The sequence below is a fragment of the Myxine glutinosa genome, chromosome 2 (genome assembly GCF_964187855.1).
Source record: "Myxine glutinosa chromosome 2, kmMyxGlut1.1, whole genome shotgun sequence".
NCBI lineage: Eukaryota > Metazoa > Chordata > Myxini > Myxiniformes > Myxinidae > Myxine > Myxine glutinosa.
In genome coordinates this window covers 52,405,184-52,430,460 of record NC_136262.1, presented here as the reverse complement: position 1 = coordinate 52,430,460, position 25,277 = coordinate 52,405,184, and the positions used below count along the sequence as shown (strand labels likewise).

At 35.8% G+C, this 25,277-nt stretch overlaps 1 protein-coding gene across 7 annotated transcripts in view; it reads left to right on the top strand.

The window, feature by feature from the left end:
• The first annotated feature begins 1,224 nt into the window (after positions 1–1,224).
• The window catches only part of LOC137421804 (uncharacterized), a 342,299-nt gene continuing 318,246 nt past the window's right edge, over positions 1,225–25,277 (top strand). For 5 of the 7 annotated variants that reach the window (XM_078773274.1, XM_078773273.1, XM_078773276.1 and 2 more), the window contains exon 1: positions 1,225–1,585. The gene's annotated coding sequence lies outside the window, so the exon portion shown is untranslated. The remainder of the gene's footprint in view (positions 1,586–25,277) is intronic. The other 2 variants (XM_078773279.1, XM_078773277.1) reach the window with 1 other exon arrangement.

Below are 25,277 nucleotides of genomic sequence, written 5' to 3'. Positions count from 1 at the left end.
GGTGTTATAAATGTTGGTACAGTGGTGTTATAAATGTTGGTACAGTAGTGTTATAAATGTTGGTACAGTAGTGTTATAAATGTTGGTACAGTAGTGTTATACATGTTGGTACAGTAGTGTTATAAATGTTGGTACAGCAGTGTTATATATGTTGGTACAGTAGTGTTATAAATGTTGGTACAGTAGTGTTATACATGTTGGTACAGTAGTGTTATAAATGTTGGTACAGTAGTGTTATAAATGTTGGTACAGTAGTGTTATAAATGTTGGTACATTAGTGTTATAAATGTTGGTACAGTCGTGTTATAAATGTTGGTACAGTCGTGTTATTAATGTTGGTACAGTGGTGTTATAAATGTTGGTACAGTAGTGTTATAAATGTTGGTACAGTAGTGTTATAAATGTTGGTACAGTATTGTTATAAATGTTGGTACAGCGGTGTTATAAATGTTGGTACAGTAGTGTTATAAATGTTGGTACAGTAGTGTTATAAATGTTGGTACAGTAGTGTTATAAATGTTGGTACAGTGGTGTTATAAATGTTGGTACAGTGGTGTTATAAATGTTGGCACAGTGGTGTTATAAATGTTGGTACAGCGGTGTTATAAATGTTGGTTCAGTGGTGTTATAAATGTTGGCACAGTGGTGTTATAAATGTTGATACAGTGGTGTTATAAATGTTGGTACAGTGGTGTTATAAATGTTGGTACAGTGGTGTTATAAATGTTGGCACAGTGGTGTTATAAATGTTGGTACAGTGGTGTTATAAATGTTGGTACAGTGGTGTTATAAATGTTGGCACAGTGGTGTTATAAATGTTGGTACAGCAGTGTTATAAATGTTGGTACAGCGGTGTTATAAATGTTGGCACAGTGGTGTTATAAATGTTGGTACAGTGGTGTTATAAATGTCGGTAAAGTGGTGTTATAAATGTTGGCACAGTGGTGTTATAAATGTTGGCACAGTGGTGTTATAAATGTTGGTAAAGTGGTGTTATAAATGTTGGTAAAGTGGTGTTATAAATGTTGGTAAAGTGGTGTTATAAATGTTGGTAAAGTGGTGTTATAAATGTTGGTAAAGTGGTGTTATAAATGTTGGTAAAGTGGTGTTATAAATGTTGGTAAAGTGGTGTTATAAATGTTGGTTAAGTGGTGTTATTAATGTTGGTGCAGAAGTGTTATAAATAAAGTGTGACGTGTTAAATATTATGATGAGCATCTTCCCTTAAATCCCGAAACCGAAACTCCCGTTCGTCCCGTGTTGGTTCTCCGTGTGAGAGCAGCACAGCCCGGATATCCTCATGCACAGCACAGCACGGATATCATCACAGCACGGATATCTTCATGCACAGCACAGCACGGATATCAGCACAGCACGGATATCCTCCTGCGCTTTATCGTGGATATCGTACCATCTGAGAAAGGTAGATTTGGAATCGAGAGGAGATTGTAGACTTTCAGGTGAAGAGAAGAGGAAGAAGACGAGGCTATCGAGACTGAGACTGTTGAGGTTTTTGTGAAACGTTTGGACGGACGAGCAGGTCGAGGCGCTTCCGAACGTGTTCTCACCTGTCCAGGTACCTGAGGTAAATGATAACCTTGTGTTGCAGACAAAGTCAATGGAGTGTATTTGTTGTTATGGTGAATGACCCCCAATGTGTTCCCATGGGATGGGGAGGTAACCCGTAAACCCCAGGGTATTGCGATTCACTGCACCCACACTCTACCACAGTAGTTTGATTCTTTGCACAGGAATGTGACCTGAATGACCGGTTTGATGGTATTTTCTCTCCATTTTGAGTCGGTTCCACATTTCAAGTCTTTTACACACTTACCCAGCCAGCACGTACAGCTGGGGCCCATATGAGACCTATGTGGTCTCACTTGTGTGTCCCCTTTCCCCACATGTAGGCCTCAGCTGGATTTGTCCAAAGGCTCGACCCGGGGGCCAACTTGGCAGTTAATGGGCTTTTCGTGGGCTACTCCACATAGGCTGGACATGGGATTTGCAGGGGTTATACATGGGTTTTTCGTGGGCCTCACTTGTACTTAAATGGGGTGTGAATCAATACCGCATTCGCTACATCACATCTGCTTTACTGTCAAGTAGAAATATCGAATGGAGTGTATTTTTAGAGAGGCTTTTGCTTGAAGTGATCTTAAAGAACATCCTAACTCTCCCTTCACCTTCACTCCTTCATTCCTCTTTTCTCCCGCCTCTGGAACAAACTCCCCCACTCCCTTCAATCCCACTCCTCCCTCCAGGTCTTTAAAACAGCCGTTCACCACCATCTCTTATCTTCCCCCATCAAAAACCTTGATCTTTTCTACCCCCGCTAATTCACCCCAGATCCACTTTTTTGGAATTCAAACTTCTTTCCTGGAAGTCCTTGCAGTGTCCATAATTATGTTTTATACCTCTCCCACCTCCCCACAAGCCCTCTCCCTCCCACATTTCTCCCGATGTCCCTGCTCTCAAATGTTGTGTTTGTGTCCTTCCCCCTGTCTCCCCATCTTGTCTACCGCTCCCCTTATTTTGTGTTTTATGTGTCGGTTTGTGTCGGTTTGACTTTTTGTGTGATTAATGTTAGCTCTTTCACGAGCCTCGATCTTGTATACCAAAAAAATAAAATAAAATAAAATAAATAAACTTGGGTCTGTCAAAACAAGCTAATAATAAATGGTAAATACTTTAATAAATTGAATGGTGTTTCTGTGGCATGTGAAATGTCTTGGAACATCTTGGTGTGGTATTCCTGCTTCCACAAAACCAAGGGTGTGAACCTCTGAAAGTTTGACGAAGATAAGATCCGTTCACCCATCCCTGAGAGAAATGGCGACACACACACACACAGACAGACAAACGTCTCTCTTATAGTATGTTTAGATTTACTGAAAATCAAACTTTCAACCCTCTACATTGAACCACCATCCGAAGTATCATAAAATTGACGATTCAAGTATTATCGATCTACATCAGGATTTACAACATGGCTGCTGATTGGAAACTACAATGTTTCTTCAAACGGAATGATTCACTTTCAGACAACAACAAACTCACGTTAAAAAACTGTTGTTGAACTGGTCTTGATAACATGTTGGCTGCCAGCTGCTGGCTGCCATTTTTTTTTTTAACTTCTGAAATTAACATTGGCTCGGCCCACCTGGGACCCACGGAGGGCCCAGTTCAAAGCCCACTCAAAGTTCAGTTCAGCCCACCTAACCGACGAAAAGTCATGTGGGCCCCAGTCAGCATTGTAAGTTGGGATATGATGTCAAAGAGTGTCGTTATAGTTGTAGAATGACACCGGCAGCCCAGATGAGACCCACGTGGAACCAAGTTAAAAAAACCCACCCAGAACGCAAGCCCACCTTAGCTCATCCAAACCACAAATTTTCCAGCTGTGCCCCAGCTGTACATGCTGGCTGGGTAGTCCTTCCATTTTAATGTTTCTCATGGGGCCTGTATGATGGTCTAAAGGTACGCACACTCTCATCTGAGCTGCTTAGCCTGGGTTGGAATCCTGACTCGGCGATAAACTGTTTCACATGCAGGGTGATTCGTCAATGTGTGTACTGTTCCTCAAATGGACCTTAAACTAGGTGTCCTGTCTGCCAGAATTCGTTGGTGGATGTTAAAGATTCCACGGTGTCCTTCGCGAAGATTAGTCGAGCTATTGCCGGCACCTTCAACAAATTACACATTTCTTCTTGAAAACACCTTGGGCTAATGAAGCTACCCCAGAGCCTTGTGCTACATATGAAAGAAGAACAAATAATAATGTTTCTGATCATTATATACCTTTGTTTGACGTTTTCGTGGTTGAAATGACATGACGGTTTTTCCAAACCCCTACCTGATCTGTGTCCCAGGAAGAATTCCCAGGAAGAGTTGATGTCAGCGGCAGTAGAGATGAGAGACCAGTCCAGATGATTGATGGCTGCTTGCAGACCATGCCAGTCGGCCTGAGTGAAATGCCAGACTCGTCGACGCTGAGGAGGCTCTCTGAGAATGGTCAGAGAGATGTCCACTTTAACAAGCACCTGATCAGAAGAACCGATTGGAGCAGAAGAAGAGCAGCAGACATTTTCAGGGAAGTTAGTCATAACCAAGTCCAGAAGAGAAGATGCTCCGTTGATTGATATCCGGGTCGGGAAATTGACAGATTTTGTCAGTCCCAATGAGTCTTAGAAGTCCTTTGATGAGATGCCATGGGTGGTCAGCCCAGGTCCTAAAATCCTGCTCTGCCGCTCTATCTCACTGTATCTCACTGTCGCTCTATCTCTGTTCTCCTCACTCCCTCTTTTTCTCAAGATCATCTTGGAAATCAGCCAACATTACCGCTTTACACAAAAAAATGTGCAAAAACAGATCCTTGCAAATACAGACCAATCGGCTTGCTCCCAATTATCAGCAAAGTCACGGAATCCATCATTGATTCGAATGTCAAATCCTTCCTCTTCTCTAATGGCTTGATCTCTGATAATCAATTTGGTTTCAGACCAGGTCACTCTACTCTGGACATGCTGCTTCTGCTGTCTCAACAATGGATGGAAGTCCTCAATGCCAAACACGAAATCAGAGCTGTTTCCCTTCACATTTCACGTGCCTTCTATACGGTCTGGCACCCCGCTCTGCTCACCAAACTCTCCTCCTATGGTATTGTTGGAGAATTATTAACAATTACTGGTGTTATGTTAGTAAAACTTCAAGAGACTCGGTTTAGCAAAATCAATGTTTTATTCACTTCTGAGAATTTGTTGTATACTAAGCCGAGATCTTTAATGAAGCTTTGTTCCAGAGTCTGTTGAAGCTTGTTTGGTCGGTCTTTTGAAGCTCGTTCAGTAGGTCTTCTGAAGCTCGTTCAGTTGTTGACAATCTCCAGTTGGTTGATCAGTTTCAACTGGTCTTCAGTTTTCACTCCTCTTCAGTTCACTGTCCCAGTCCACTCTTTTCTCTGCTCACAACTTTCTCCTGGTTTTAAAGCCCCAAACTCCTTTGATGTTGCAGAGCATGCAGGGTGTTCCTTATCCAAAACCTTATTTGGCTCTCTTGGCAGCAAATACTTATTTCTGTTTCAAGAGGTCAAATACTCTGACCTGCTGAAGGAGAATTTGCAGCGTGTGCGCAGTGCCCTGAACATAGGCTATTAATGATCGACAGGTGGCGGTCCAAGAGCATTACACATTCTTGTCTGAAATTAACTCTCCTGACCACATGTTAATGCTAGTTCTATGCTATTTTGCTCATTCGTAAAGTAAAACATAATTCCACTTTAAACAAGATTACATTGATATATATTCTAGCAATATTGTCAATATGAATATTTATTCCCTGACAATCCCCAGTTTTTCTTTTATGTTTATATTAACCATTAATCTAAACATTACCACATTAAATATTCATACCACTAATCTGGTAATTCAATTTCCTAAGGCATACACCGTCATTCTGGAAGAATTTTGATCACAATACATTTCCTTGTTCATTGACTCTTTCTATGTTGATAATTCAATTCAACTCATTTGCATAAAGATCACAAAACATTTCACCTTTACCAAAACGCAATAATTTCAGTTCATCAAAATAATAAAGCATCTGCAACATTTGGCAAAATATTTGCCTTTAATCAAATATTGACTTTCTTTGTTTGAAAAAGGGGCGGATCACTTGTGTTTGGAATTTCAGCATAAAACATTTTCTCCTGTTGTCTTCATCACCCCTTCACTATTTGCATAGGATTTTCTGCTGTTGTGATAGCTGGGCAGAGTCAAAGACTGACCCTGCTCTCCATGCAGCATCCTTGCCACTCTTGCTGTGAGCCATAGTAGATTTGAACAAGGCCTCCATCCAGTTGTAGTCGACTTGCCTCCTCACTAATCGTGAGCATGGAGCAAGTATTGATGTGATGTTGATTTGTCAACAAGATGTGGAGCAGGGATGCCGGATGCATCCGCAATGATGATGTTGGGACCATGGTACTCAGTTGCCCATGGTCCATACCAGGAGCACACAGCAGAATCGTGCACAGCTGTTGTGAAGGAAAAGGCAGTCGTTCGCTTGCAGCTCCATGCTGACTCCCCGGAAGTTGGTGAAGTAATGACACACGTCACCGTATCCCGTAAACGTTGCAGGTAAAATATCGTCGTCCTGCAATTGCTGATGTGATGACTGTTCGAGGTATTTGAACACAAGTAAGTGATCGCCCTTTTCCATATGTTGCAGTGTGACCCAGACAAATGGTCACATAATTTTCTCTTGGTGAAGGTAAACATCCATCTTCCAAAGGAGCATTTCTTCATCATTCTTTGAGAAAGAGGGTGTATGCCAAGATTAACTTCATTTTCACAAATTTTCCTTTTTTCAAACTTCTTCCCAGATGTCGTTATCACTCCATTTGGGATGTGGTCTTGTCTTTCCTTTACTTAGCCACATTTATATCTGCTCTCCACACAGATTGAATCAGATGGGGTACATTGTAACATGAAATCACTATATTTTATAACAACTTCACACGAATAATATTCAAATCAGACATGTGTTTTACACTACTAAAACTAAGAATAGCATCCACAATTGCTTTCAGGTTCATATAATTCAAAAAATTAAACACATGCAGGTGTTGTAACTCAACTCAAAGAAAATAAATGCATTAATAATGATTATATATATGATTTAAATCACAAACAGGAATATCTAATTCCCAACAATTCTTGCAAACAAGCAAACTATGCCTAATATGTTATTAGCATAGTCCTCCCCGCTTTTTGTTTTTCTTTAACAGTGTTACTTGTGGTGATATGAGTTCATCGATCGTGTAAAACAGACATAGTGCACAACAAGTTGTTATGCCCTCATTTATGTCAATGACATTCAACATTATATACCAAACTAACAAACTTCTTAAAATGTGACTAAAGAAAAATCCCTTAATATGTAACATAAATCTGATTATTTGCCTTATTCTGATGCCCCTATCTCCCGGGGTCCATATTTATTTCTATTGTTATCAACTTCCTATGATCTGTGAATTCGTTCCAAAATACCACAACCATAGGTTTTAACAAAGCTCTACCAAACTATTTCCAATGTAAACTCAAAATACTAGTAAAACAATCAATTTCAAAGAATCAACTTCAAAGGGTCAGCAAATTCATTCTATAACCAGATCTAATTTTCCCATCCAATAGTTTGCCTTGACACATGTCATATTATAACATTTTAATAAACCTTCAGAAATGTTGCCCATCGCAACAACTTCCCTTTTACAAATAGCCATGTGTAAATTACGTATTGAACGACAATTTTTCTCTCAATGTGTTTGGCCTAAATGGCCGCAAAAGTGGCTGCCAACATGCAGTACCTTTTTTATCTACCAAGTAAGTGCGCGTCGACATAAGACCTCTACCAAATGTTGTTTGTAAAAACAAATCTGGGATTTCTAATTACATGGATGCACACTCTCAGGACATTGCAGGCTGCTGTTATCAATCCATTACGATAAAATAATTTCTTTACCCACAATCAAATAAGTAACACAAATTGAGGATATTATCCCTATCACATTCATTTATAGATTCATTTGGTTCTAATTCACACTTTTCCCACTGCTATAAGGAAGAACAGTAGCTCTTATAAGTCTTTGTAATATCTCATTAAATTTACCCAGCATTGAAGAATTTATTTACTATCCATTTCCCTTCTGTTTACCAGTAACTTTGTTTAAACTGCATAACTTAATTTGATAAATCCCATGTGTACCGCTACCACTTATTGAAACCCCTACTTTTGTAGAAAATATCCAAATACGTGGTTGTATACTCCCTTAAAAGTTGTTCCTCCATTTTCTATGCAACTTAGTGAAGACTACTGACACCAGTATGCCAATATAGGTGTGGCAGATTAACAAAATATGTTGCAGGTACACGTAACATCGTGTTCTGAATGTAAAAAATATAACAGCGCGTTCACGTCTGCCCCTTGGTTGTAAGATTCACAATGCATTTCGTTATAAAACTCACAATAGTTCAATTCAACAAAATTGTCTTTACTATCTGCCCATATCGTCTATGCCTAAGACACATCCATACATACAGCACAATTTATATGCTGATAAAGGTCAAGTTTATATATGTAAAAATCCATGAGCAGAGTACTCTGGAAAGTCAATGTAAGACCACTTCCAAATTTGACTAATTTTGTACTCCTTTTGTTTATGAAGCTCCTATCCATAAATAGCTGTTATTCTCATATAAATTCTATCAAAAATGGAATCCCAAAATTACTCACAATTTTACTATTAATTAATGGCTGCTCATAACCTAGCACATCAAATCCGTATATTCCATCGCCCTTGACAAAAGAGATAATGTTCATAATCAAATTATATTCCTATTTTATTTTACGAATTTTCTGACTATTCTTATAAGATTGACACACAAAACAAAAACCCATTGACACACAAACATACACAAACCCAAGCATTATGTATATTTGTTTGCATTTGAACCATCATTAACAGATCAAGATGGGTGTCAATTTCATTTCAATTTCGTAAAATTTATCCTTTAATGTTAGAAACGCTAATACACAAATAGACAAAAAGTTTATTTTTAGAAAACCCCTATAATGTCACATTGAAAGTACCCTTTTCGGCCCCACATCATTTGGATGCGTTGTCCACAAGCATATTGGTATTTGATCGAGTGGGTCCTGGTCACCGTCAGCGTCAGAGCTGAGTAGGTATACCCCAATATCGTCAGTATCATTCGATTCAACAATCATGTTGAAGGTTGTAGAAAGCACCTGCTGTCCGAGCTGCCAACAAAATCCATCTCCATCTAAGTCATAGAGCGGGGCGCTTTGAATTTCTCCCATGTATCCCCTGTTGTTACACTCTTTCAGAGTTGCAATCATTATTCCAACATCTTTTGCTTCGTACCCTTGTGCCACCGCTAAGGTGACGTGTGGGGTTGTTGTTTCGGGTTGATTCCACAGGAGTTGTTGGTCTGGCGTCAAAGACACTGACATCCCAACTCCCTGTCGTCCCACCCACAATGACGTCAGATGTATATCATACTTGGTGTGCAGGTATTTAAAAACCCGCTCTGCATAGGACCCCTCTTCTCCTGTAGCATCATAACATGTTGTACAGTGAAGATCAGTTTGCCATGTCAGAAAGTCCATCAAAAAATTATCTAACCATTCCTGTACTTCGGGCATTTCATCCTTCAGTGTCATAAAACTAACACACAAAAGTTCCGCCATGATTGTATCATCAATATCCCATCGATGTGTTATTGGTCTTGTCAGGCCATCTAGTACCTTAGAAATAAAGTCGTGGGAGTGTTCTGGCATTTCTAGATACACTCCGTTTTCATTACAGATGACGGTGCAATTCAATTTACACAATAAATCTCTTCCCATCAAATTTACTGGAACGCCAGATGCCACAAGAAAGGCATGTTGTGCAGTCAATGGACCAAATTGGACACGCAATTCTTCCGTGACTGGCGTGTGTATGGGAACTCCTGACACTCCGACCACCTTCGTATAGTATTTGGACAATGGTATATCGGGAAAATCTGCTTGTCGTAACGTGGAACGCGTAGCTCCCGTATCGACGAGAAAGGGTGCCTTGCGTCCACCTACTGTCAAATTAACACTTGGTTCCTGTGCAGCCGACCCTGAGATTAAAGGAAGCGCTGCCACTTGGTCATTGTGGTCTAGTCAACAGGGTGTGGCAGACCATTTAGTCTGCTGAGGTCCTCCCTGAATTGGGGCATTCCTCAATAGAACCCTATTTGTTGATGGAGGCGGTGGTAACTGGTAGTATCCCTGTTCTTGGTTGTTCTTCCGAAATTGTCTTTGATATGGGCATCGCCTTATCCAATGTCCCATTTCTCCACAATTGAAACATCGGCGTCTATCATTGGCTGGTCTGTCCACCTGTGCACTTGTATTTCTGGGCTGCATCTCTTGGTTTCTGGGTTGCCACTCCACTCTCTGGTTATTTCCTACTGCATTGTTGCGTTGTTGCCCAGAAAACCTATTGCGTTGATTCGTAGTCATCAGGGCTTGAGTCTGTAGTTACATCAATTTCTCGGCATTTACAGCACTATTCCTGGCTTGAATCCGCTGATGATGCAAGGCGTAATTCAATATTTCTTGCATTGGCTTGCCTTCCCAAGCAATACATTGTCTTTCCACTTCACTCTTCAATTTGGGCAATAGACCATTAATAAAAAGGGGTTTTAAGGCATTGTCAATTTGTGCCCGGTCTATGCCTGAATATAGTCGGAAAACATCTCGCAATCTGTCCAAATAATCGCTAGCATCTTCGCCTGTTTTCTGCTTGCATGTAACCACTTTGTTCCAATCCGTCACTGGTGGCAATTTTTTTTATGGCCTCTATCAATTTATTGATCTGTGCCGTTCTAGCCTCCGTGGGCATGTCTACCTGTCCATCTTCCGTATTTACCCAGTTGGCCTCACGCATTAAGTTCCTCAAAGTGGTGGTATTAGGAATTAACCATTTTAAAAGTATTTCCATGTCTCTTGCAGTGGGCAACTGAGTTTCCACAATTAACCGCAGTTCCTCCGCAAATTGAAGTGGATCTGTTTTGATTGATGGCATACTACTCTGCAATGCCTTCAATGGTGCTGATAACGCCAAGGTCGCGGGTTCGATCCCCGTACGGGCCACCACTTGTTGGAGAATTATTAACAATTACTGGTGTTATGTTAGTAAAACTTCAAGAGACTCGGTTTAGCAAAATCAATGTTTTATTCACTTCTGAGAATTTGTTGTATACTAAGCCGAGATCTTTAATGAGTCTTTGTTCCAGAGTCTGTTGAAGCTTGTTTGGTCGGTCTTTTGAAGCTCGTTCAGTAGGTCTTCTGAAGCTCGTTCAGTTGTTGACAATCTCCAGTTGGTTGATCAGTTTCAACTGGTCTTCAGTTTTCACTCCTCTTCAGTTCACTGTCCCAGTCCACTCTTTTCTCTGCTCACAACTTTCTCCTGGTTTTAAAGCCCCAAACTCCTTTGATGTTGCAGAGCATGCAGGGTGTTCCTTATCCAAAACCTTATTTGGCTCTCTTGGCAGCAAATACTTATTTCTGTTTCAAGAGGTCAAATACTCTGACCTGCTGAAGGAGAATTTGCAGCGTGTGCGCAGTGCCCTGAACATAGGCTATTAATGATCGACAGGTGGCGGTCCAAGAGCGTTACACATTCTTGTCTGAAATTAACTCTCCTGACCACATGTTAATGCTAGTTCTATGCTCTTTTGCTCATTCGTAAAGTAAAACATAATTCCACTTTAAACAAGATTACATTGATATATATTCTAGCAATATTGTCAATATGAATATTTATTCCCTGACAGTATCCATGGAAATCTCCACGCATGGCTTGCGGACTTCCTCTCTGGTCATAGTCAACATGTGGCCCTGAATGGATTTCTCTCATCTCCCCTTCCTGTTCAGGCTGGAGTTCCCCAAGGCAGTGTTCTGGGCCCTGTGAGTAGTGTAATAATGTTGTTCCTGGGATACCCCAAATCTCCATTCACTTACATGTTAATTTTCCTCTCACCCTCATTTCCCTAAACACCTCTTTCTGCCACCCTGATCTTTATGAACCTTTTGGCCTTTTGACATAATAGCGATAGCAAAAGATAACCAACTCTTATCCTTAATGTTGTTCATTAGACCACTCAAACAATGATCCTACGAATATTTGCTCCCTCTCACCATCACTTTTCTTCATTTCCCCTTAACACCCCCTTGGCCTTATGGACCTTTTAACCTTTTACTCTTAATATCAATGATCATTGTTGTTTAGTAGACCACTCAAACAACGATCCTACAAATATTTGTTTATGCGTCGGAAATAATTTAATTCTCCTACAACTCCCATCACCATCTAATAGATTAACAAAGTATATGTTTGAGTTTGGTTCTTTATCAAGATATTTTAACTGAGCTCTGATAAAATGATAAACCTCCCTCAATGTTCTTGTCTGAGCGCCTCCTGTGCCATACACCATTTTAAAATTAAAGTATATATTTTCCTGACAACCATCAAAGTTTTTTGTCCACTCAAAAATATTTCCATCTTTTTTACCCAACTCACCAGTATTTAAATTAATTCTCTCATTTGTTTTGTGAACTTTTTTTACCAGTTGCCTTTTCAATAAGTCTTATTTGATATTTTTCACATTCATTATGTTTTCCATTTATATACCAAGGTTGATTACACCTCCATTCTTTAGTCTGGTTGATACTTGGTTCTATCATTTATATAATAGTAATAAAAGGCGGCGGTAGCCCATTAAAATCCCTAACCCCCTTTTTAACTCAACACTTATATACTTATATAACCATAAGGGAGACTATCAATTCCATTTTCTAAAATAAACCTCTTATCATCAAAGGCCCCCAATGCTTTCTTATTTATCTCTTCTGCATATAATTGATGTTTATAACTTCTTATTCCATTAATCTTTCCAAACTCTTCTTTCTTTGTTGTTAAACAGTTATAATAATCCTTAAAGTTTATTGTTTCTTTAATAACATTTTTCTTTACACCTTTTAACTTCTTATCAGTCTTTTCAATGTTATTCACAATGTATTTATAAGCATAAGCCTTTGACCTCAATCCCACAAATTCACTCATAACATTTCCTCCTAATTCATCCTTGAACTTTCCAATCACCTTTTTATTTTTAGAGGAGAACAACTCACTCTCTGGACTATAATTACTAGTGTCATAGATATTAATGTCCCTTTTCATGTCTGAATAAACATCGTTAGTATTAATTTTCAAAATAAAACGATCTGTATCCATATAAAGTAGATTAACATCATTTTGATATTTCTTCCTCAAGTTATTATAAAAGTAATCATACATTAATGACTTTGATAAATCAAGAATTGATGTTCCAATATAAATAGGTTTGTCCATTTCAATACTCTCTTTAATCAAATGGATCGCACAAAAGTTCTCAGTAAAGACCTCAGCTCTAGTAAAACTCGGTCTATTAATTAATTTTGATGCTTGTTCCCAAAATGTTGTTAGTCTGATATTTTGTCTTTTCTTCACGTTCTCCATGGTCTTACCAAAGATCGCATTATTCATCAATTTATAAAAGTCTTTCTCAAAATCTGTTTTTGACTCTGTTCTTCTTTGTGTATTAAAATCAATGTACTCCTTTAGCCAATGACTTTGATTGAACTTTAGAACCCTGTGGATCTTCTCTACTCTTAGACCTTTTGATAAATATTGTCGCAAATTTCTTTGGTGTAGAACAGAATTTTTCTTGTTATATAATGTAGTAAGTAATTTTTCTGTTGATTCGCCTATATCAAACGATCGTTGATAATCACTCAACCATTCTTTCTTTGGACTTTCTTTCTCATAAGCAAATGGAAGATCTTTATGTTTGACATGAAGTTCTTCAGGATATTTTAAATCGACCTCAAAATAATAACCAACCTTTGAATCATCCAATTCTTTTTGTGTAGAGATACATACATCTTGTAAAACCTTTTTTTAGTCTTTTTCCTTTACCCATCTAAGTTTTCCATAAGGAAGAGCCTGAGACATTGCCCAGCCATACAAGTTGTTTGCGTCATAGTACATCAAGTAAGAACTCTCTTTCGTTGAATCATAATTTGGAAGATATTTGTTATTTGCTTTTGCGTATCTGCTTGAGCAGACTTGTGAAATTCCACCTCTTTTTGCCTTTTCAATCATCAAAAGCATATCAACATCGGTTATCAAATCCAAAGCTTGTTTTGTCATTTTCAACATCGCGCTCCAAGCAAATCCAGGTGCTGTGTAGTAGTGAGCAGGATCCAATCCATATCCAGTGCGACAAACAGATCTAAAGGCTTCAAATACATCGGCCAATAAAAGCACATCAGTTTTGAGATACAAATCGTGATACTCGCCGAGATTCTTGATGTTATATTTTTCCCAAACATTTTGTGTGTGTACATAATCTTTATCAGATATATGACTGTTGTTTAATTTGTTATAGAAATTTTCTTTTAAAGGAAGTTGTGTTTCATTGAATCTCTCAAATGAGTCCATATAGTCATAGGGGTAAATTCCCTTTTGTGTTAGTAAATCCTTATCTGAAAAATACTCTGAAAGACATGGAAACTCTTTTAGATTTTTAACCAAGTTAGCCAATGGACTTGCCATGAATTTAAATGTGTCAAGAAATCTAATATTAGTTAAAGCATAAGTATTTTTTATTTTTTTAAATGTTAAATCCTGTTTTTATATAGATTGTTTTTGTGAATGAAATGTATTTCTGATCCGTGTTAGGAATTGCTGAAATGTGTCCAGATGTCTTTGAACGTTCATTAATAAATAGATGTGTATCATAATGAGCATTGTTATGAAGAAAGACAGGAATCAAAGAGGGGAGTTTATAATTAATATTACAACTTTGATGAGCCGGACCTCTATATTTACCAGTGAGATGACAATGATCTCTAACCTTTAAACCTTTACCAATTTTTTCCTCACAAATATGACAGACATTGTTTTTTCTAAATTCCCTTTTCTCCTCACTCGTCAAGGACATTAGTTTATTGGTTTCTCTCATTATCTTGGTTAATCGAACACAGTCTTTTTCTAGTCGTTTCACAAACTCATCTGGGGTATTTGAGCCTCTATACTCCTCTAAATTGTTATATTCATCACCAACGGATGATTTGATATAATAACAAAAACCACAAGGAGTATGTTTTTGATATTTATTTGTGTATGATTCTTTTGGATCTGGAGAAGCAGTATCAATTTTTTCTAGAATACTTTCAAAATCAGCATATATAACAAATGGATGTTTTATTGTTTTCTTTTCATCTTTGAATGAGACCTTTGAGCCTTTTTTAGGCATATTGATTACCGTTGATTTATGTTCACCACAATAATTTGAATGTTTATCTAATCTTTCTTGTGTATGGAAGAAGTTAAGACAACGCAAACAAATATATATTTTATTTGTTCTTTTACATACTTGTGGTTTTATTAATTTAGCAATATCTTTGATGTATGTATAATGTGAATTTTCGTCTGAATTAAAATATAGAAGATGAATATGAGTTTGTTTACAATTGTAAGAAAGATTTAAAACCTGAATGTTGTTTGTTTCTGTTAGACCATAAAGATTAACTGATAAATTATTCAACTTTTCAAATTTAGGAATATCATTTAAAGTCATTGGAAACTTTAGATCTTTCGTATTTAATGTATTCTCATATTTTTTATAATGAGATACTCTTTCATCATGAAAATGTGGAGGATGTAAGTGTGCTAGAATAGACCAGAGAAAACATTCTTTATTTTTTTATTTTTGATATTGATATTGATATTTTATTTGATATTTATTTTATTTTGATATAAAGACCAGTCTTTATTTTTGATATTGATAACTGCTTTTCTATTTTTGATAACACTGGGTAAATCAATGTAAGAAGAAGCTTTTAGAGGATCTGATTTAAGAATATGAATGTCTATGTAAATAATTTTTCCTATATTGAATCCACTTCCTATGATTGAATTATCCACATCTTGCTCTTGTTTAATAAGTTCATCATAGACTCCTGATGTTTTAAAATCTTGATATGAAGATATAAAGTGTGGCTCAGTTCTCATGTATGGTGTATCTATAACTCCTTCGTCCTTTGTCATTTCTAATTTTACTCCCATATAAAATTTAAGTGGTTTCATTTCTTTTAGTGTTTTTTCAATCAACGTTTGAACAGCAGGTTTAACTATTTCTACAGCATCAACTATAGACTCTGGTTCAGGAGGTTTGAAGTTAAAGACTCTTATTTTAATATGTCCTTTGAATGCGCCATCAGAGTTTTTAGTTGTGATAAAATTTGATAAATGTAGATTTGTTTTAAGATGTATTTCGAAGCCTTTCTTGAGGATATTTTTTATCACAGACAGAACAGTGTTTTGTTTCCTTCTGAATAGGAGCTAGTAGGTGAAGTCGATTAAATGTGTGTTTGTTAGTTTTAAGGTGTCTTTTGTATTGTTTATATTCTTGTTCACAAACGTCGCAATACGTTGCTTTGATCATATTTATATAGTAAAATTATACTTAAAACAAAGTGCCTTTTTTAGAGGCTTTTTTAAAGATGAAAATGTGCTTAAAGTAAAACACTTATAGAAGAAACTGTGCTTCGAAGAAAGTGCCTTTTTACAGGCTTTTTATATATGAAACTATACTTAAAGTAAAACACCTTTTACACGTATACTAAAAGTAAAGCGCTTTTTAATCACAAAATTCAACACTAAAATCATCATCATCACTATCATCTAGGTTCAATGAGAACACTATCATTTGTGTACACTGAATTATCATCACTAAAATCACTATCACTATCACTATCACTATCACTCATTGATTCACTATCATCATTAATAAAACTACTCTCATAACTATCATTTGAACACAAACTATTAGTATCATAACTATCTTTAGATCCTAGACTCTCAGTATCATATTCAGATCCGAGACTCTCAGAGTATTGACTGTCAATATCACTCATTTACATAGCATTAAACTTCCATCAATATCTATATATTTTCTTTCATCTATCTATAATTCCGCTAATCTCTGTGTGTGTGTATGTTTGTATGTTTGTATGTTTGTTTGTGACCGCTGTTTCTCGACAACCACGGGTCCGATATACTTTAAACTTGCCAGGTATATTGCTGGGGACCCGAGGATGTGCCTTTTCAAGGTTTCATATTAATCGGACAAGTACTTACCGAGCTATGTCCAAAAAACGATTCAACCAATCAGAGAGCAGCGAGTTATCGCGTGTGCCGAACGTGGCGAACACACTCTGCCTCGGACGGCACATTTGAGAGCGTATTCATTTATTTCACGTTGGCAAACTATGTTGCCGCTATGTTGGCGTTAAACTATGTTTTAAAACTAATTAAAACCATTTCATGTAAATAGAGGGGGGGGGGGGATTGTCACTGTACTCGCAAGCCGTTCGCCGTTCGCTTTGGCGTTGCGAATGGACCAAAACATTTCATGGACCAAACCATTTCATGTAAAGCGTTCGCCGTTCGCTTTGGCGTTGCGAATGGACCAAAACATTTCATGTAAATAGAGGGGGGGGGGGGGGGGTTCTGTGGTCGTTGCGAATGGACCAAACCATTTCATGTAAATAGAGGGGGGGGGATTGTCACCGTACTCGCAAGCCGTTCGCCGTTCGCTTTGGCGTTGCGAATGGACCAAACCATTTCATGGACCAAACCATTTCATGTAAATAGAGGGGGGGGGGGGGGGATTGTCACCGTACTCGCACCCACGTACCCACGTACCCACGTACGGGCATTGCACCCACGTACGGGCATGCCCTAGTTAGAACTAATAACCACAATATTTTTTACATTAAATGTTATTTTCAAATAATCTCTAATAATCAGGGTATGGAATGATAGTTCACCACTAATATTCATATTATTAATTTCACCCACATCTTTGGGTCTATTAAAGAATATACAAATGTTTCCTCTAGAATCGTTGATGGTCTTATCATTCATTTTCAAAGCTTCTTTATCAATGATCTTTTCAAGCTTTGAGTAAATTGCCAATAGTAGTGGAGAAACTTTTGTCAAATTTACTTTAATAGAGTTATTAATTAACATAGCTTGTCCCGTAAATTTAATAAAAGGACACATGTTATTCTCCATTATGGGTTTAATCCAAAAATTTCCATATTTATCTTTGTTCAATTTAACATCTTTGACATATTTTTCTGCTGGTACCGAAGTAGAGATTAATTGAAATTTGTCTTTTGTGTTTTGAAACATTGTATTTATTAGCTAATAAACTTGCGTTTTGTTTAAGTAAAAATTTACCTTATAAATATGATAGAAGGATATTTAGAATTTCCAGACTCTCCATATGATAAATTAGAGAATTGTCCAGCTTGTGATAGAATAGGGCTTAATAATGAGGGTTCATACAAAACAATGTATTTTCTGTGATTTAATTTTAATTAATGATAATAAAAAAAATATAAAAATATATAACTCTTTTAAATTAGAACCAAAAATGAATTACTTTACAAGATTAATAAGAGAGATGAATGTTAAGTATTGTGATGATAATACACCATTTCTTTCAAGGGAAGAGACTATTTGTATTGAGGAAATGTATGATAACAAATACATTTGATAACAAATATGAAACAAATACGTTTAATGATATTTATTATTCAAAATAATTTTAATGGAAATGTTAATACAAGATACTATATAAATAAAATAATGAATTATTTTGAAATTAAACCCGAACTCAGGATAAAATATAGAGTTTCTAAAATAGCTCAAAAAAAGTTAGATGACTTGTTTTCCAAATATATAAATGAATGATTTTTTACCCGTTTGGGAAAATAAGATAAAATTTAATAACCATAAAAACATTCCAAATTCATTGAGATGTCTAATAGTTGGTTCAAGCGGATGTGGAAAAACCTGTTTACTTTTAAAGATGCTCCTTGGTCCTAATTTTTTAGATTATGATAATTTAATAATTTTTACAAAGTCAAGTTTTCAACTCGAGTATCAACTACTCTCACAGGGTTTTAATGCGGGTCTTAAAAAGGAAGACATTATCGGTTTATTTAAACTTCAAAACAAACTAAATGATTATAATATTGAAGATATAATACAATTATTTTGTGATACACAGATATCAAAATCGAAACCAAAACCCATAACTTGTATTCTCAGTGATAATACAGATGATATACCTTCACCTCAAGATTTAGATGAATCAAAAAAGAACCTCATTATCTTTGATGATTGTGTTAATGAGAGAAACCAAACAGTAATGGATAGCTACTATACAAGAGGGAGACATTTTCTTGTAATTGTATTTATCTTAGTCAGTCATATTTTCAACTACCTCGGCGCTCAATAAGAAACAATGCTAATACTTTTATTTTATTTAAATTAAATTCAATAGATGTAAATAATTTTTGGAGAGATAATTGCTCTACGTTATGTAGTAAAAAAGAATTTGAAAATTACATGAAACACACGATTGAAAAATATAAATATATTGTTGTGAAACAAGATGAGATACTAACTGATATTTTACACACATAAATGACAACAATTATTATTAATCTTGTGGGTAAATCTGCTTCAGGAAAGAACTTTCATAAATCTAAACTCTTGAATAGTAAAATGAAAAGATTGTAAGTTTTTAAAAAAAATACCCGATGATTCGTTTTGTAGGTACTACAACCAGAGCAATGCGACCAGGAGAAGTAGAAGGGAAAGATTATTACTACATTTCAATGGAGGAACATATGCGATTGAGGAATGAACGTCAAATATTTGAGGAGGTCTCTCTTGGTTCTACAAAATATTCACATTGTAAGAGTGAGTTAAATAAAGTAAAATCTAATGGTCTTGGGATTTTAGAAACTAATCCTGAAGGAATGAGACAAATTATTAAACATTTGCGTGGTGATGGAGTTAAGATTTTATCATTCGGTTTTGATATCGATGAGGAGACTCAACGCAAACGTATGAAAAGCAGAGATACAAGTATTAGTGAAGAAGAAATAACAACTCATATTAATACCAATAAAGAATTTGCTGAAATATTTAAAGAAAAGGATTTATTTCAACACATTTACTATAATGACGAAGAAAAGGAAAAATTCCCCATTAACCTTTACAATTCATTAAATGATATTTTTCAATAAATAAATACAGAAGATGAATACCGAAGAAACAGCAAGAAAGTTTAAAGAACATCAAGAGTTGGTTTCAAAAGTTGTAAAGCAACAGGAAGAGATAAAGAAGAAACGGAGACAGAAACTAACTGGTGAAGAAGCCTTTGAAAGGAAACAAGAGAAATTTTTAAAACCACTTTTAAAAACTCAACAAACGATTTCACCTACAGTTCCCACAGTAGAATTTACTCCGAAAAAACTTCAAATGCTCAAAGATTTTAGCCAAATGACAGAGCAAGAACTTGGAGAATTAGAATATGATGATGAAGGATTATTTCAGAAACTTGAGGAGGTAAATCAACCACCTAATTATATTGTGGAAGCTCTTCAAAACAATGAATATTTGGCGGGTTCAAAAACCAGAGCAGGTCTCATTCCAACAGAAGAACCAGCACAGTTCCATCTTGTGAAAGAAAAGTTATTGATATTTAATGATAAATTGGTGTTCTTAAGTTCTGCTCAACCAAATGTTGATTTAACTCCAAGATTAATGTTTCTTCTAACAAACTCCGGATTCAGCGGTTCAAAATATTTTGATGAACCACTTGATATAGAAAATGCGGAAGATAGGGTATATATTGATTTACTAAACTCACTTGATTATGGAGTTTCTGTTGCTGGTAAAAGGAAGAAGCATGAGAAGGAGAAACATATTATTGATGCTTTAAGTAAGCTTGGTTCGGGTGTTAGCTTTCTTCCAAATGACACATCACAATTAGTTAATAGGCTATTATTGCTGTTGGGTAGTAAGAAGGCTGGAAACAACAATTGTTTTAATGAAGCCTCAGCCATTTTAGACCAGTTGATGAACATGAAAATAATTAATAAATGTCAATACAAAGATATTTTATTAGACATTAAATAAGATGAGAAGCACAATTCTTAGTTTTAATTTCACAACGAGTGATTACACAGCTTCATTCCCTTACCCACTATAACTTAACCCCACAAAAGAATATGAGGCTTCTTTGTTGTCAATGGAGACTTACAATACCCTTTTTAATATCACAGAGAAAAACAACAAGTTTAGTTATAATCCAGGAAGTGGATATAAAACTATAACCGTTTCACCTGGAGCTTACGAGATTTCTCAAATATCTTCTGAAGTCTCTCGCCTTATGAAAGAACAAGGTGATGAACCAAACAAATATTGTCATAGATATTCAAAAACACACTTCAAAATCAACTATTAAACTTAAAAATAATTATAAAGTGGATTTCACAATTGATAAATCATTTAGAGAGTTGTTGGGTTTCTCCTCAAAAAAGATTGAAACGAACGGGACGTTTTACAGTGATAATGTCATTCAAATATCCTCCGGTATAAATTCGGTGTTAATTCATTGTGATTTGATTGATGGTGCTTATAACGATGGAATAAAAACAAATACAATATTTTCATTCAGCGCATACTCAACACCAATTGGTTATAAATTTAATATGGAACCCAAAAATCTTGTATATTTACCTGTCAGGAAAAACCATATACAGAGTAAACTTTAGGATAACCGACCAAGATAATCGTATGATATCCTTTAATGAAGAAATTATATCCATCAGAATTCACCTTCGTGAAGTTTTTTTTTATAAATAAATAATGGTTATTGTGAGAAAATACGAGTTGGGAAAATATAAAATAATTACAGGGGAGGGCATGTACCTTTCACCATACTATAAGGGTGAAGGTATGTTTCTTGGGAGAGGATACTATAAACCTAAGAGACAACGAGGTGTAGGTCATCAATTTAGAAATAAAGGAGATGGGATAATTGATACTCTTATGGGTATTGGTTCAACCATTCTTAAACATAAAGACCTAATTGGTTCAACTGCTTCTGCCGTGGGAAATGTAGCGGGTGCTATAAAGAGTATAAAAGATGCTCAAAAGGAGTCTCATAAATTACAAGCAATCAAAGAAATAAAAAAAGGCAAACCTCAACTGTCTTCACAAGAACGACAAAAAATCATGAAAATACTTGGGTCAGGGTTTCAACGATTTTAATGCTATATAAATACAAGTATGGAAGCGATTGATAGTATCTATGATTTGGATGATACAATTATCATTTCAAACTCCACGAAAAAGGAAGACTATTTTAAGGTAAATGCTATAACAGGAACAGACTGGAATTAAAATGGAACAAAAAGTTTTGAAATAAATAATCAACAAACTTACTTGAATCTCGCTGATAGTTTCTTGCTGTGTAAATTTAAATTCACTAAGGCTGCTAATAACACTAATGCTACACTCGTAAATGATTTCTTCTGGAAAATGTTTGATAGTGTTCGCCTGTATATTGGAACACAAGAGGTTGAAGCGGTTGATTATGTCTCTGCTACATCTGAAATTATGAAATTTACACTATATTCGTTTGGTGATAGAATGGGTAAGGGAGCTGTTGAAGGTTTTATTCCTGATATGTCAACGGGAACAAATGCTGACCCTGGTTATAGTCAAAGGAAGGCAATGTATAATGATGATGCAAAAGCAGAGAATAGTTTTACCATAGCAGTACCTCTTAAAGGTATATTTGGATTTTGTGATTATGATAAAGTTTTGTATGGGCTTAAAATTAGATTTCAACTCGAAAGGAATGATAATGTAAATAGATTGCTTTTTGGGGCTCAAAATGCTTTTGGTGATAATAATAAATTTGTTATTAATGATTTGTGTTGGTATATCAGCGAATATACTCCTAATCTTAAAACGGAAGAGATGTTAAACAGAAGACTTAACGCAAAGAAACCGCTAAATGTATCATACCTTAAAATAAGATGTCAACACGTTAAACTGGAACACACTACCTACACTTGGAATTTGGGGGTTCTTCAAGGAAAGCCACGATACCTATGGCTCATTTAAAAAAAACCAGATGGAGAGGACGGTACTGATAAGAATAATTCGCTGAGTGATAATGCTAAGGTGAAACAACTTCGGGTTTCTCTTGATGGCACATTCTATCCGCGAGATAGATTGGAAATTGATTGGGAAAAAAATGATTATGCGGAAGCCTACAAGTCTTACCAAAAGGTGTGTGAAAGCAACGGTAATAATGACCCTATTTTGGATATGGTGCGTTTCAAAAACTTTATACGATCTACGCAATTGACCTGAGTTCTCAAAAAGAAACTATAAAGTCTAATAGAGTGGATACTTCTCTATACATTGAAAGAGGGGAGAGTGAAGAGGTTAATGCATATTGTTTGCTTTTGGAAGAAACAGAATTACAGATTAATACAGATAATGGTGTTATGATTAATATCACATAGGTTTTTTCTCATAAATAAATGAGTAGGAAAGAACCGGTATATGTTAATCAAATGAATCTTAATAAATTTACATCCTGTATTCAAAATCAAAAGCCTTGTATTATTAATGTTAATACAATTCAAAGAAAAGGAGCAGTAAGAATTGATGTTATACTCACAAGAGAGCAGGTAAAAACACTAAATGATGCTGGATCACTTAAAATTAAAATGACAAAACCGATGTTAAAGAAATATTCAATACAAAAGGGAGGATTTCTCCCATTTCTAATTCCTTTATTTGCTGGTTTAAGTGCGGCGGGAGCATTGACTGGTGGTATTTCAGCAGCGGTAAAAACTGCTAACGAAAGGAAGGCACAACTAAAAGCCCAAAAAGAATTGGAAAGACATAACAAGGAGTTGGAGAAACAAATTAGTGGAAGTGGTGTAATTGTGGATTTTGCTCAAAAACTTGAAAGTCTGCCTGATAAAGCTAGATTGTTGGTTGGAGATATGCTTTTCCTCTATCGCTCAAGCGGGTGTTAAACTAACTAAATGGGGTAATGGATTGTATCTTTCTCATAAATAATGGATAAATGGTTTAAACAATTTGGAAAGAATACAACATCAAATATAGAACTAGCTAAGTATTGTAAAAAACTAAAAATTGATAACGTGGTAATCTGTATGAGAGATGAATTAACAAAGTTGTCCAAGAATTCAAAAAATATTATTATGAATTTAGACACACAGAATGGTTCTCATTGGGTTTGTATTCATAATAGTCAGGATAAATATTATTTTGATAGTTATGGTATGCCACCGCCTGTTGAAGTAATACAATTCTTACAGAATGGTGTTTATCAAACATTTCAAGTTCAAGAAATTAATTCTAAATGTTGTGGTCAATTATGTTTACATGTATTATTTCAACTCAACAATAATGAAAATTTTTATGATGTCATTTTAAATCTAATATAAATGACTTATGTCGGAAAAGATGGTTCTATCTTTGGAGAATCCTCTCAGGATATTGAGTTGTCAAATTATTATACAAAGGCACAGGCTGAACGACAAAAATATAGTATAAGTAAAAATATTAATATGAAGAATACTTATAAATTAATCAATTATCCAAACCCTACAGATGCGAATGACTTGATTAGATTCAGTGATTTATCACAATATATATCTTTAAATAAAACAGCACGTTTTGATAAACAAGTAAAATTTACAACCACAACACCTGGTTATACTGACCATACACCTTTCCTCATTAAATTTAACTATCTGCTTACAATTGAATTTTATAAAGAAGGACATATAGTTAATATGCGAATTAATAAATGGGGGTATGATATGCCTGATTTAGGGTATAATTGGTCCTTTTCAATAAACTTAGAAGACCTACATGATTTTAATCAGTCTCGTAAAGAAGAATATTATCCGCTTGTTGAGGATAAGGATTTATGTGGAAGTACAATTAGTAAACAACAAATACATGAATTTAAGAAAAGAAAAATATATGATAGTATAGCGATGGTTAGCATGACAAAGAAGGAAGGTAATGAGATAAGGATAGAAAGCCGAGGAATACAAACCGATTTGGTAGTGGGAAGATGGGGTGGTATTACCTGTCATAATATTAATCTCACATATATTTCTGATACATAAATGGCAGGAAGAAGACTACAAGAGAATTATAATTTTTGTATTCAAGGATACCTACAAGAAAAGGGTGCTCGGTATTACATACCTTATGATTTGGAGCATATACATGGGAATTTTGTCATAAAAAACTGGCCTTATACTGATATTGCTAAACCCACAAATAGAGACTTGTTTAAAATATTAAATAAAAATGAACTTCTCAAAGTTATGAAATATAAAACTCTTTTAGGAATCATCAACAAATCTTATTGGTATCCTATTATGATAAAAATAATTATTGATACAAGAATATCTCAAAATCCAGATGAGTATATGTATAATATTATTTGGGGTTCAAACTCAAGGGTAGCAAGGGAAGGAGTTGAAGAAGAGAAGTAGGAAAGAGAGAAGGAGGAAAGAGAGAAGGAGGAGAAGGAGAAGGAGGACAGGGAGAAAAAGGAGAAGGAGGAGAGGGAGGAAAGTCAAAAAAAAAAAGGAGAAGGATGAAAGGGAGAAAAAGCAGAAGGATGAAAGGGAGAAAAAGGAGAAGGAGGAAAGGGAGAAAAAGGAGAAGGAGGAAGGAG